Here is a 13496-nt window from a genome sequence, read left to right on the forward strand (position 1 = left end):
AAGTTGATCCTTGATAAAACCAATAATCATCTCATTTTGTAAAAACAAAGCAAATCAAAGCAGGAAAGTACATAAAACTACCCTGGGGAGATGGTGATGATGGGTGGGGGAGGGGGGTGGTAAAGAAGATGAGATATACAATCAGAATATCTAAATTAACATAAACAAACAAAGAAATTACTGCAAGCATGAGAAAGTCTGCCAATGCTGGAAATCCAAAGCAACACACTCAGAATGCTGGAGGAACTCAGGTCATGACATGAATAGATAGTTGATGTTTTGGGCCGAGACCTTTCTTCAGGACTGGAAAGGACAGGGGGATATGCCAGAATAAAAAAGTGAGGAGGAAGGGAAAGTGATAAGTGAAGCCAGGTGTGTGGGAAAGGTCAAAGCTATTGAACAAAGAATCTGATAGGAGAGGAGAATGGACAATAGGAGAAAGGGAAGGAGGAGGGGACCCAGGGGAAGTAATGGACAGGTGAAATGATTACATGAGTTCCATCTCACAAATTCACCCCCTCCCCCATTCTCCACTCTGACCTTTTACTTCTTCTTACCTGCGTATTACTTCCCCGGATCCCCTCCTCCCTCCCTTTCTCCTGTTGTCCAGTGTATGAAACCACCATGTAATGTGGACAACTTAGCAATGCACGGGAGAGAATGTTAGGTCTCTGCATATAAATAAGCAATAACTCCATGGTGATCATATGATTTTAGTATTGGATTTTGTACTTCAACCTGCTGTTTTCTGGAGAGAAAAATTCAAGTTCATAAACAGATTTAAAAAGCCTGACACAAGGAAATCTGCAGATGCTGGAATTTCAAGCAACGCACATAAAAGTTGTTGGTGAACACAGCAGGCCAGGCAGCGTCTCTAGGAAGAGGTACAGTTGACGTTTCGGGCCGAGACCCTTCATCACAGGAGGGTCCTGACGAAGGGTCTCAGCCCGAAACGTCGACTGTACCTCTTCCTAAAATCCCTGTCTGTCTTGATGGCTACCATCTGGCTCGAAGAACACTGAAGTGAGTGACCTCTCCAGGGCACAAACCTGGGGTGAAGGTATGGAGATCCTGGGATGCCCAACCGTCAAGATCCTCCTCTGGGTCTCACCGGTGTAGTCCAAAGGAAAGTGAAGCAATACGTTTGGCACTAGCTTGGCTGCAGGAGCTGCCGGTAGGATGTTCAAGGTCCCCAGACGTCCAGACTCCACTCTGGATTTTCTGTCCGGGTTTACTCCCATAGCCTTTGTCTCCACCGAGGCTGCCCACAAGGCAGTGGGGCTATTTACCCACAGCAGTTTGTCTTACCCCATTGATGATCTGTTTGATTGATAATGAGAGATGCTGTATTGAAAGGATTTAAATATGAATCTACAGCAACATATTAAAAGATTAATTGGAGCAAGGCAGTTAAAGACTAGGAAGTGAAACCCTGGTTGAAACAACTATTTAAATGTAACATGCTCCAGAGCTCATATATCTTTGGTGGCACAGTAGTGTAGCGGTTAGGATAACACCTACAGCACCAGAGACCTAGGTTCAATTCCTGCTGACGTCTGTAAGGAGTTTGTGTGTTCTTCCTGTGACAGTGTAGGTTTCCTTCGGGTGCTCCAGTTTCCTGCAAAAATTTCAAGAGATGTACGGATTAATAGGTTAATTGATTACATGGGCGTATTTGAGGAGCACAGACTCACTGGGCTGTAAGGGTCTGTTACCATGCTGTGCCTCTAAATAAAAATATCTTCCACAGATTTTTAAAATATAGTACAGGTGGTCCTAGAGTCAATTTGTCTAATGCTTTTATTAATGTATTGGCAGCTGATCTCACAAAGCAGAAGGGTGGTCATCAATGTTCCGTCCAATTTTCAGTAGTCAGTGTGTGCAAAAATATGACGTTGTGCAAATTTTTTTTCCTGTGACAAAAGTATGTGCGCACTGAATGCGCACATGGGACAGTTTATGTAGGTTTACAAAATATTTGACATAAAACTGCATAGATTAACAACAAAATAACATATATATTTAAGTCACACACACAAAAAAATGCTGGTGAACACAGCAGGCCAGGCAGCATCTATAGGAAGAGGTACAGCTGACGTTTCCTGCCAAGACCCTTCATCAGGACTAACTGAAAGAAGAGATAGTAAGAAATTTGAAAGTGGGAGGGGGAGGGGAGATCCAAAATGACAGGAGAAGACAGGAGGGGGAGGGATGGAGCTAAGGGCTGGAAAGTTGATTAGCAAAAGGGATAAGAGGCTGGAGAAGGGAGAGGATCATGGGACAGGAGGCCTAGGGAGAAAGTGGGGGGGGGGGAAGCCCAGAGGATGGGCAAGGAGTATAGTGAGAGGGACAGAGGGAGAAAGAGAGAAAAAAAATCATTAAATAAAAATAAGGGATGGGGTACAAAGGGGAGGAGGGGCATTAACAGAAGTTAGAGAAGTCAACATTCATGTCATTAGGTTGGATATTTAACTTTTATCATATTTAAGTCTCTGTTATTTTTCTCTCTCCTGTCTTTGGCATTTACCCATTCTTCGTAAACTCTATCTTGACTAATAGAACTTCTATCCATCTCATTGATAGCTTTTGATTCTCATTAACATATCCAAATGACATTCACCTAAACAGTTTCTCAGCTTGTTTTTGAGTTGATTCATTAGGCTAAAACTTCATTTACAGTCCGCACCAGACGCAAGGAAGGTTCCCCCAGTGTCCATCAACTGTGCAAGGTTGCAAAACTGTTCATTTTGAAGTACAAATGCCACCATTTGAGGAAAGTCTAAAATCGGTTTGGATTTAGTTTTTTCTTGCACGGAATATTTGAAATCATTAAACTGTCTAAACTATTACAATACTTCCAGCTAGAGAATCATGATATTTTAGACATAAGGCATTAACTTGTTCATCACCAAATGTGAAGTCACAATCTGCAATTGCGGAGAAATCAAAAGCTGACCATTCTTGTACGTCAACTTTGATCTCCTCTGAGTTTGGTCGTTTACGCTCTCGCTCATCTGCACTCAACCGTAACATGCCTAGCACTCCTGTAACGGGTAATGACGGATTCTGTTGCCTGAGCATTTGTACACCATCCAAATGTGATTTACTTGCCAAATGATGTTTCAAAAAGTCAAGTTTCCAAATATCATCCCACTTCTTTCCACTAGCAAATTCTCCAGCAACTTTCGCATCATGACAATACAAACAGATAACTCCAGTTTCCAAATCATACATAAATATCTCTTGTAGCTGAATGTTCATGACCTCATGAGCTTTTGGTGTAACAGTTTCCACTATTTTGTTAAGCCATTCAACTTTAAACAAGGTTGCAGTTCTTTCGCGCTTCACGCCCTTCGCTTCTTTTGAATTCGACGTAGTGAATCAATATTTTTTCCAATAAAAACGCAGTAAGCTATCTACAGGATTTGAAACAGATCTTTGTAAACTTTACGATATGAACAACATCCACCAAACATGGCTGCCACCGTGATGCAGCTATACAAAGCAGAACAGAAAAGGTGAGGTGACGTAATTAGTGATGTGCATTGTGGTATTTGAAAAACCAACTAACTAGTTAACAGAAACAGTTAGCTAAAAGATTATTTTCAATAAGTATAATTATTAACTACATTATTTTAGGAAACTAACCTTTTGTGCGCACATTAATTTCCTTTGTGCACTGGTTGAAAAACGTGTGCGCATGTGCACACACGCACAGCTTAGAGGAGGTCATCTGATTTACTTGGTAAACTACAGCTGTGTTTAATCCTCTGTATATTTAAGGAACTTGGATATTCATTTACAAGAGAGGATTCTCAAAGTTCAAAGTAAATTTATGATCGAAGTACATATACATCATGATACATAGAACATAGAATAGTACAGCACAGTACAGGCCCTTCGGCCCACATTGTTGTGCCGACACTCAACCCTGCCTCCCATATAACCCCCCCACCTTAAATTCCTCCATATACCTGTCGAGTAGTCTCTTAAACTTCATGAGCGTACCTGCCTCCACCACTGACTCAGGCAGTGCATTCCACGCACCAACCACTCCCTGAGTAAAAAACCTTCCTCTAATATCCCCCTTGAACTTCCCACCCCTTACCTTAAAGCCATGTCCTCTTGTGTGCCCTGCGGAAGAGGCATTGGCTATCCACTCCTCTTATTATCTTGTACACCTCTATCATGTCTCCTCTCATCCTCCTTCTCTCCAAAGAGTAAAGCCCTAGCTCCCTTAATCTTTGATCATAATGCATACTCTGTAAACCAGGCAGCATCCTGGTAAATCTCCTCTGTACCCTTTCCAATGCTTCCACATCCTTCCTATAGTGAGGCGACCAGAACTGGACACAGTACTCCAAGTGTGGCCTAACCAGAGTTTTATACAGCTGCATCATTACATCGCGACTCTTAAACACTATCCCTCGACTTATGAAAGCTAACACCCCATAAGCTTTCTTAACTAACTTATCTACCCGTGAGGCAACTTTCAGGGATCTGTGGACATGTACCCCCAGATTCCTCTGCTCCTCCACACTACCAAGTATCCTGCCATTTACTTTGTACTCTGCCTTGGAGTTTGTCCTTCCAAAGTGTACCACCTCACACTTCTCCGGGTTGAACTCCATCTGCCACTTCTCAGCCCACTGCTACATCCTATCAATGCCTCTCTGCAATCTTCGACAATCCTCTACACCATCCACAATACCACCAACCTTTGTGCCATCTGCAAACTTACCAACCCACCCTTCTACCACCACATCCAGGTCATTAATAAAAAAAATCACAAAATGTAGAGGTCCCAGATCAGATCCTTGTGGGACACCGCTAGTCACAATCCTCCAATCTGAATGTACTCCCTCCACCATGACCCTCTGCCTTCTGCAGGCAAGCCAATTCTGAATCCACCTGGCCAAACTTCCCTGGATCCCATGCCTTCTGACTTTCTGAATAAGCCTATCGAGTGGAACCTTGTCAAATGTCTTACTAAAATCCATATAGATCACATCCACTGCACTGCCCTCATCTATATGCCTGATCACCTCCTCAAAGAACTGTCAGGCTTGTTAGACACGATCTGCCCTTCACAAAGCCATGCTGACTGCCCCTGATCAGACCATGATTCTCTAAATGCCCATAGATCCTATCTCTAAGAATCTTTTCCAACAGCTTTCCCACCACAGACGTAAGGCTCACTGGTCTATAATTACCTGGACTATCCCTACTACCTTTTTTGAACAAGGGGACAACATTCGCCTCCCTCCAATCCTCCGGTACCATTCCCGTGGACAACGAGGACAAAGATCCTAGCCAGAGGCTCAGCAATCTCTTCCCTCACCTCATGGGGCAGCCTGGGGAATATTCCTTCAGGCCCTGGGGTCTTATCCGTCCTAATGTATTTTAACAACTCCAACACCTCCTCTCCCTTAATATCAACATGCTCCAGAACATCAACCTCACTCATGTTGTCCTCATCATCATCAAGTTCCCTCTCATTGGTGAATACCAAAGAGAAGTATTCATTGAGGACCTCACTCACTTCCACAGCCTCCAGGCACATCTTCCCACCTTTATCTCTAATCGGTCCTACCTTCACTTCTGTCATGCTTTTGTTCTTCACATAATTGAAGAATGCCTTGAGGTTTTCCTTTACCCTACTCATTAGTGATAATTTTTCAAAACTCGTTAGATTCTGGACTAGTTCCTGAGGATTGGAGGGTGGCTAATGTAACCCCGCTTTTTAAAAAAGGAGGGAGAGAGAAACTGGGGAATTATAGACCGGTTAGCCTAACGTCGGTGGTGGGGAAACTGCTGGAGTCAGTTATCAAAGATGTGATAACAGCACATTTGGAAAGCGGTGAAATCATCAGACAAAGTCAACATGGATTTGTGAAAGGAAAATCATGTCTGACGAATCTCATAGAATTTTTTGAGGATGTAACTAGTAGAATGGATAGGGGAGAACCAGTGGATGTGGTATATTTGGATTTTCAAAGGGCTTTTGACAAGGTCCCACACAGGAGATTAGTGTGCAAACTTAAAGCACACGGTATTGGGGGTAAGGTATTGATGTGGATGGAGAATTGGTTAGCAGACAGGAAGCAAAGACTGGGAATAAACGGGACCTTTTCAGAATGGCAGGCGGTGACTAGTGGGATACCGCAAGGCTCAGTGCTGGGATCCCAGTTGTTTACAATATATATTAGTGACTTGGATGAGGGAATTAAATGCAGCATCTCCAAGTTTGCGGATGACACGAAGCTGGGTGGCAGTGTTAGCTGTGAGGAGGATGCTAAGAGGATGCAGAGTGACTTGGATAGGTTGGGTGAGTGGGCAAATTCATGGCAGATGCAATTTAATGTGGATAAATGTGAAGTTATCCACTTTGGTGGCAAAAATAGGAAAACAGATTATTATCTGAATGGTGGCCGATTGGGAAAAGGGGAGGTGTAACGAGACCTGGGTGTCATTATACACCAGTCATTGAAAGTGGGCATGCAGGTACAGCAGACGGTGAAAAAGGCAAATGGTATGCTGGCATTTATAGCGAGAGGATTCGAGGTACTACTGCAGTTGTACAAGGCCTTGGTGAGACCATACCTGGAGTATTGTGTGCAGTTTTGGTCCCCTAATCTGAGGAAAGACATCCTTGCCATAGAGGGAGTACAAAGAAGGTTCACCAGATTGATTCCTGGGATGGCAGGACTTTCATATGAAGAAAGACTGGATAAACTGGGCTTGTACTCGTTGGAATTTAGAAGATTGAGGGGGGATCTGATTGAAACATATAAAATCCTAAAGGGATTGGACAGGCTAGATGCAGGAAGATTTTTCCCGATCTTGGGGAAGTCCAGAACAAGGGGTCACAGTTTGAGGATAAAGGGGAAGCCTTTTAGGACTGAGATTAGGAAAAACTTCTTCACTCAAAGAGTGGTGAATCTGTGGAATTCTCTGCCACAGGAAGCAGTTGAGGCCAGTACATTGGCTATATTTAAGAGGGAGTTAGATATGGCCCTTGTGGCTACGGGGATCAGGGGGTATAGAGGGAAGGCTGGGGCGGGGTTCTGAGTTGGATGATCAGCCATGATCATAATAAATGGCGATGCAGGCTCGAAGGGCCGAATGGCCTACTCCTGCACCCATTTTCTATGTTTCTACTCGCCAAGGCCTTCTCATGCCCCCTTCTTGCTCTTCTCAGCCCCTTCTTAAGCTCCTGTCTTGCTTCCCTATATTCCTCAATAGACCCATCTGATCCTTGCTTCCTAAGCTGCCTTCTTCCACCCAACTAGATTTTCCACCTCACTTGTTACCCATGGTTCCTTCACCCCACCATTCTTTATCTTCCTCACCGGGACAAATTTATCACTAACATCCTGCAAGAGATCGCTAAACATCGACCACATGTCCATACTAAATTTCCCTGCAAAAACATCATCCCAATTCACACCCGCAAGTTCTAGCCTTATAGCCTCATAATTTGCCCTTCCCCAATTAAAAATTTTTCTATCCTCTCTGATTCTATCCTTTTCCATGATAATGCTAAAGGCCAGGGAGCGTGGTCACTGTCCCCCAGATGGTCACCCACTGAAAGATCTGTGACCTGACCCGGTTCATTAGTAGGTTCGTTACCTAGTATGGCATTCCCCCTAGTTGGCCTGTCCACATACATATAACCAAGAGATTCATTTTTTGCAGACATTTTGAGTAGAACAAAGAAATACAATAGAATCAATGACAGGACCAACAGGCTCCAGGACAGCTTCTTCCACCAGGCCATCAGACTGAAGAATTCATGCTCATTTGAGTGTACTCTATATTACATTGACTGCTCTATTTATTATAAATTACTATGATTGCACATTTAGATGGAGATGTAACGTAAAGATTTTTACTCCTCTTGTATGTGAAGGATGTAAGAAATAAAGTCAATTGAATTCAAACAATGACTGACAAACAACTAATGAACTAAAGGTAACCTGTGCTTGAAAGATCTTTTGTTAAAATAAGAATGCTTTGTCTGTGTATGCACTACTATTCAGTTGGTTGGTGGAGGGGAAAGGGATGGGGGTGAGAGAGGGGTGGAGGGGGATGGTAATGAAGGTTGGGGGGGGTGGCTGGGCTAAACAGTCAAAATGTAATTGGCAATTGGTTGCATTGAATGCAATTTATTGGTGCTGCAATAAAAAATTAGTAGTGGAAAAAAAAGACAATCTGTGCAAATATAAAACAAGGGGGGGGGGGAAAAATAAGTAAATAATACAGAACATAGTTGTAGAGTTCTTGAAAGTGAACCTGTAAGTAGTGGAATCAGTTCAGAGTTGAGATGAGTGAAGTTATCCACACTGGTTCAGGAGCCTGGTGGTTGAAGGGTAATAACTGTTCCTGATCCTGGTGGTGTGGGACCTAAGGCTCCTGTACTAATATAACAGCTGTGAGAAGAGAGCATGGCCTGGATAGTAGATGTCCTTGTTGATGGACGCTGCTTTTTTGTGGCAGTGCTCCTTGAGGTGCAAAGTCTTAGGCACATGCGTATGCATAGTTAGGGTGCCTAAGACTTTTGCACAGTACTGTATTTGTCAACGTGGAGCAGAGTGCAAGCTTCTAAATCTGGCAGGAACAAAGGATGTTAGCAATAGCGAGGGTGGAGTGCCAAGGGAGGGGTGTGGGACAGGTGGTAGAGAAGAAATGAAGGAATGCTAGGGATGGATGGTGGCATATGTGCAGACACACCCAGCCCTGAAACACGAGGCGAGGTCATTTGATTCCAAACAATTGGCTTATTGATCATTACGGAATATCTGTCTGGTGCTTTTTGCTCCCTCCCCTTTCCCTTCCCCTTTTTCCTACTATGACTCCCCTCTCCATGCCCCCTTCCCACTCTCAGAATACAATAGGAACCCATTATCAGAAACAGGTTTATCATCACTCACATGTGTCATGAAATTATGGGCTTTTTTTGTGGCAGTACAGTGCAATACATAAAATTATTACAGTACTGTGTGTTACGTACCCCGTAACTGGGTTGCCAAACCAGCAGAAATGGATCACTCAGTTGGAGTCTGGATTACTAGAACTAAGAAAGTTTTATTAAAGGAACAAGCAACACAGTAATCGAAAGGATAATAAATGCAACAGTTCAGCAATGATAAACACACATGTGCACAGAATTAAGATAACAGCATCAATCAAGCTCTATCATTGTCTAGGGGTAAATGACCAATTTCAAAGTGACACAAAGTTCAGTCCAATTTAGTTCAGTTCGCAGTAATCGTTGCCATGGCGATGGACAACGTGGGGGGAGGGAGAGAGAGAACGACTGATCATTCAGAACGGCTTCCACTCACAGTCCTGCGATATTGCTCACAAGCAGCTTTTGGGCGGGTCCTTTGTGATGTCACCTGAGGTCACCGACTGTGACCCCTCCTCCAGATGCGGTCGATCCTCTGCAGTGAACCCAGCACCCAAGCGAGGGTGGACACACACTGGGTTCCCGCTGATCGTACCTTTCCACCCTGTGCGTTTAAGGCTGATCCCCCGATCAGCCATCCAAGAGCTTCCCACCGACTCGTGAGAGGCGCACCGCTTCCAGGGTCTCGTTACCTCGGGTGTCGTGTGTGTGTCCTGCCTTAGCTCCTGTCCCTTTTTATCCCCCTGCTGGGGTATCGCCTGTCCATCACTTCAAACAGTTCAGGGTTCAAAGGGGGAGCCGCTCTAGACAGCTCTCTCTCCCGTCCCTTCATCACACATCTCCAGATGCTGCTTCATTGTTCCTCATCTCTCCTTCCCCTGAGGACAGGTGGCAGACCAACTGCTGATGCCACTGATGCTAGCCCAGACCAGCAAACATCTTAATTTATGTGTATTCTCGTCACATGTGCAAAAGTCTAACACCCCCAAACATACATAGTTAGGGCGTGTTAGACTTTTGCACAGTACTGTAGATTTTTCATTGGTGGGGAAGGTCTTTTTCAGTGATGGACTATAGGGTTTCAGTTGACTTCTTGCTATTCAGGAGATGATAACTACAAAATCTGAAAAATCAACTGGAACCTGATCAATTCCCCTTCCCCATGTTAATGTTTCTTTTCATAAAATGTAACACATAACGTGAGCAGATGTATTGAGTAAAATAAAGTTAGATACTGATAGGACAGTGAGAAGTGTCATTAATATACTGCAGCTGGCAAAGCAGATCCCCAATTACCATAGACTTATATCGACAATGATAGACCTATTTAATAGAAGACAATTATAACCAGATGTGCTGCTGCCATTTACAGATACATTTCCTAGACACCTGTATGGATACATTCAATGGAAATTGTAGCTTATTTTTTTCTCTACTTTACAGCCCATTGAGAGCTGGGTGAATAGAGAAATTGTTAGATGGATAGGAAGTCCCTTCTTCAGTGAGTCCAGAGTTCAAAGCTTGGAGCTGGGAGTCATGTCCTTGGTCAGTCCATAAGATCTTAAGACATAGGAGCAGAATTACACCATTCAGCCCATCGAGTCTGCTCCTCTATTCTACCATGGTTGATCCAGGATCCCATTCAACCCCATACACCTAACTTCTCACCATATCCTTTGATGCTTTGACAGATCAGGAAACGATTAACTTCCTCCTTAAATATACCCACAGACTTGGCCTATAGTCCTGGGGTCAATACCAAAGATCAAAGCCTGAAGTCAAAGAACGATGGCTGAGGGCCTGGGTCTATGACTCTGAGCCCAGTGGGGAAGTCAGAGGCGTGTTGTCTTTGAGTCCACAAGTCCATTGGGGATTGGTTGCCTGGAGTCCATCCTGGGGTTGGAGGTCTATCGGTGAGTGTGAGTGAGAGTGAGAGGGAGGAAAGGTGCAGATTTTGCTGTTGTTATTTTGTAGCTTGTTGTGTGTGTTCAGTGTTGTTCTACCAAGCATTGTGGGCATGTTATGATAGTGTCAGGATGTGTGACGATACATGCAGACTGCCCGCAGGATAACCTAGTTGGTCATTAATGCAAATGAGGCATTGCACTGTATGTTCCCATAAATAAATGAATCTGAATCCAAAAGGAAGGCTGAGTGGAAAAGCAAAAGAAAGCAAGTACTGTTTAAAGTAGACACACACGCAACAAGCATAGAATACAAGTGCCCCAGAAATGAGATTACTTCACAGCCTCACTGGTCACTCAGTCTTTGTGCTGCGGCGTCTATCCACATTCAGCAGGTCAGCCAATGTATAAAGCTTTACTGTTAACACTGTCACTCAGAATAATTCTAAATTTAAGAGAAACAACAATACAGCGTGATGTAGCCATTCTCAGAATCAGAAAGAGATTCTTTCTCTGCCAAGTTCAGATCGTCAGATGAACATTACAGCAATAACAAAAACAAATCAAAACTAAAGGAGCATATTCAGATTTTGAACTTTACCTGTTTGTGTGGGTTCTATACATTATTTACTTGTTGCTCAGTTTAATTTAATGTCATGAAGCCGACAGAGCGGAACACAGCATCACATAATAAAAGGAAATTTTTAATTCAGTTGATGCTTAATAATGACCATAATACATGACACAAGTCTTCGTGCTGTGACGGTACATCCTTACAAAATGTAACATCGGTCGTAGGTCAGCATTACTGGGGCATTACAGTAATCAAATTTACAATAAAGGCGAGCATTTAAATCTATAAGGGCACCAAGTCAGTCGAACAGGAGAAAAGAGCAGCGTCCTTTGGAAAGGTTTTTTTTTTTGAGACAAAAGAAACAAAAAGAAAAATTGGTTTACATAATTCAATACCATTCTGATTCTAGATGAAACTGCACAAATGCAGCAGCCTAGGACCGCGGTCCCCAACCACCGGGCCGCAGAGCATGCGCTACCGGGCCGCGAGGAAGCGATATGATTTGGCCAGCTGCACGTTTCCTCGTTCCCTGTCACGGCCACTGATCAGCCATTACGCACGCGAGGTCATGACCCGCGCGTCATCCGTGTCAGGGCGGGAAGGCGATCAACTCCTCGAGCTTGCAAATGACGATGGGCTGAAAAGTATGTTTGATAGAACATCTCTGTCGGCATTTTGGATCAAAGTCAAGGCTAAATATCCTGAGATAGCCACGAAAGCACTGAAAACGTTGCTTCCATTTCCAACATCATATCTCTGAGAAGCGGAGTTTTCTGCAATGAATGCAACTAAACTGCGGAATAGACTGGACACAAGGAATCCCCTTCGAGTATCGCTGTCTCCCATCACCCCTCGATAGGACCGTCTTGTTGCAGGGAAACAAGCCCAGGGCTCCCACTGATTCAGCGATATTGGTGTGTTGTAATGATTTTATATATTCATACGTAGAAAATACGTGCTGTGCGTTTAATATCCAAATATTACTTAAAATGTTATGATGCTATTGACTTAAGTGACCTATATAACCATATAACAATTACAGCACGGAAACAGGCCATCTCGGCCCTTCTAGTCCGTGCCGAACGCTACTCACCTACCTGCACTCAGCCCATAACCCTCCATTCCTTTCCTGCCCATATACCTATCCAATTTTTCTTTATATGGTCATATCGAACCTGCTTCTGCCACTTCTACTGGAAGTTCGTTCAACACTTCAAGCTCTCCTGATAATTGACTTATCATTATATCCATGCGAGGAAAATATGCGCTCTGTGTTTAATATTAAATTCGTTAGATAAACCTTTTTAGGAACAAAATTGAGTGTATTACCCACTTATCACCTATATTCCGGTAGTGATTAACACCCACCCCCACGAACAGAATCACCAAAAAGGATTTGTGGTGGGTGGGTGGGTGAGTGAGTGAGTGAGTGAGACCGCGCGCATGCGCATTGGTGCCCGCTTCATGGTCATTGTAGTCTTTTGTGTAAACAACGCATTTGACTGCTATTCTTGTTCGTTGGCAACCCTAACCTACCCTACCCCGCCCCAACCCCCCCCCCCCCCCCCCGGGTCGGCCGGTCCGCAAGAATATTGTCAATATTAAACCGGTCCGCAGTGCAAAAAAGGTTGGGGACCCCTGGCCTAGGAGAAACAAATCGGAATAGATTTTAATCTATTGAAGTGTTTCCCTTACCTGTTAAGAAGGCAACGTCGAAGTATTCCAAATAAGACAAGTAGCAATTCAAAACTGTTTTAGCTCATGTTTTTTGTTGCTCGAGAGTTAATGGTTACAAATCATTCAAGAGTCTTCGAAGAACTCAGCTTCCTTCAGTTCTAATAAACTGGGAGGGAGGACGTGAAGCAATCTCCAGTCATTTGGAGCAAAAGCACTGAATCGAGGAAATTGTTGACTGTCGATAAACTTAATTCCAATAAATAAACTAAAATCTCAAAATATAGTTGCTGTGTCGTTGCACTTACTTTTTTACCTTTTTCACTTACACGCAGCCAAATCTACTGAAGTCCCACAGCAAATACCGCGGCAGTAGTATTCGAAATGCTGGAGAATGGCCGGTGACACTTTCATGTCAATCAAGCTAGTCCCT

General features: G+C 43.7%; 1 protein-coding gene across 1 annotated transcript in view; it reads right to left on the reverse strand.

The window, feature by feature from the left end:
• Positions 1-13446, reverse strand: part of LOC140210398 (aryl hydrocarbon receptor-like) — a 107421-nt gene extending 93975 nt beyond the window's left edge. The window contains exons 1-2 of the mRNA XM_072279329.1: positions 13085-13446; positions 1050-1618 (exon numbers count right to left, since the gene is read on the reverse strand). The gene's annotated coding sequence lies outside the window, so the exon portion shown is untranslated. The remainder of the gene's footprint in view (positions 1-1049; positions 1619-13084) is intronic.
• Positions 13447-13496: the final 50 nt, after the last annotated feature.

The sequence above is a fragment of the Mobula birostris genome, chromosome 15 (assembly GCF_030028105.1).
Source record: "Mobula birostris isolate sMobBir1 chromosome 15, sMobBir1.hap1, whole genome shotgun sequence".
Taxonomy (NCBI): Eukaryota; Metazoa; Chordata; class Chondrichthyes; order Myliobatiformes; family Myliobatidae; genus Mobula; species Mobula birostris.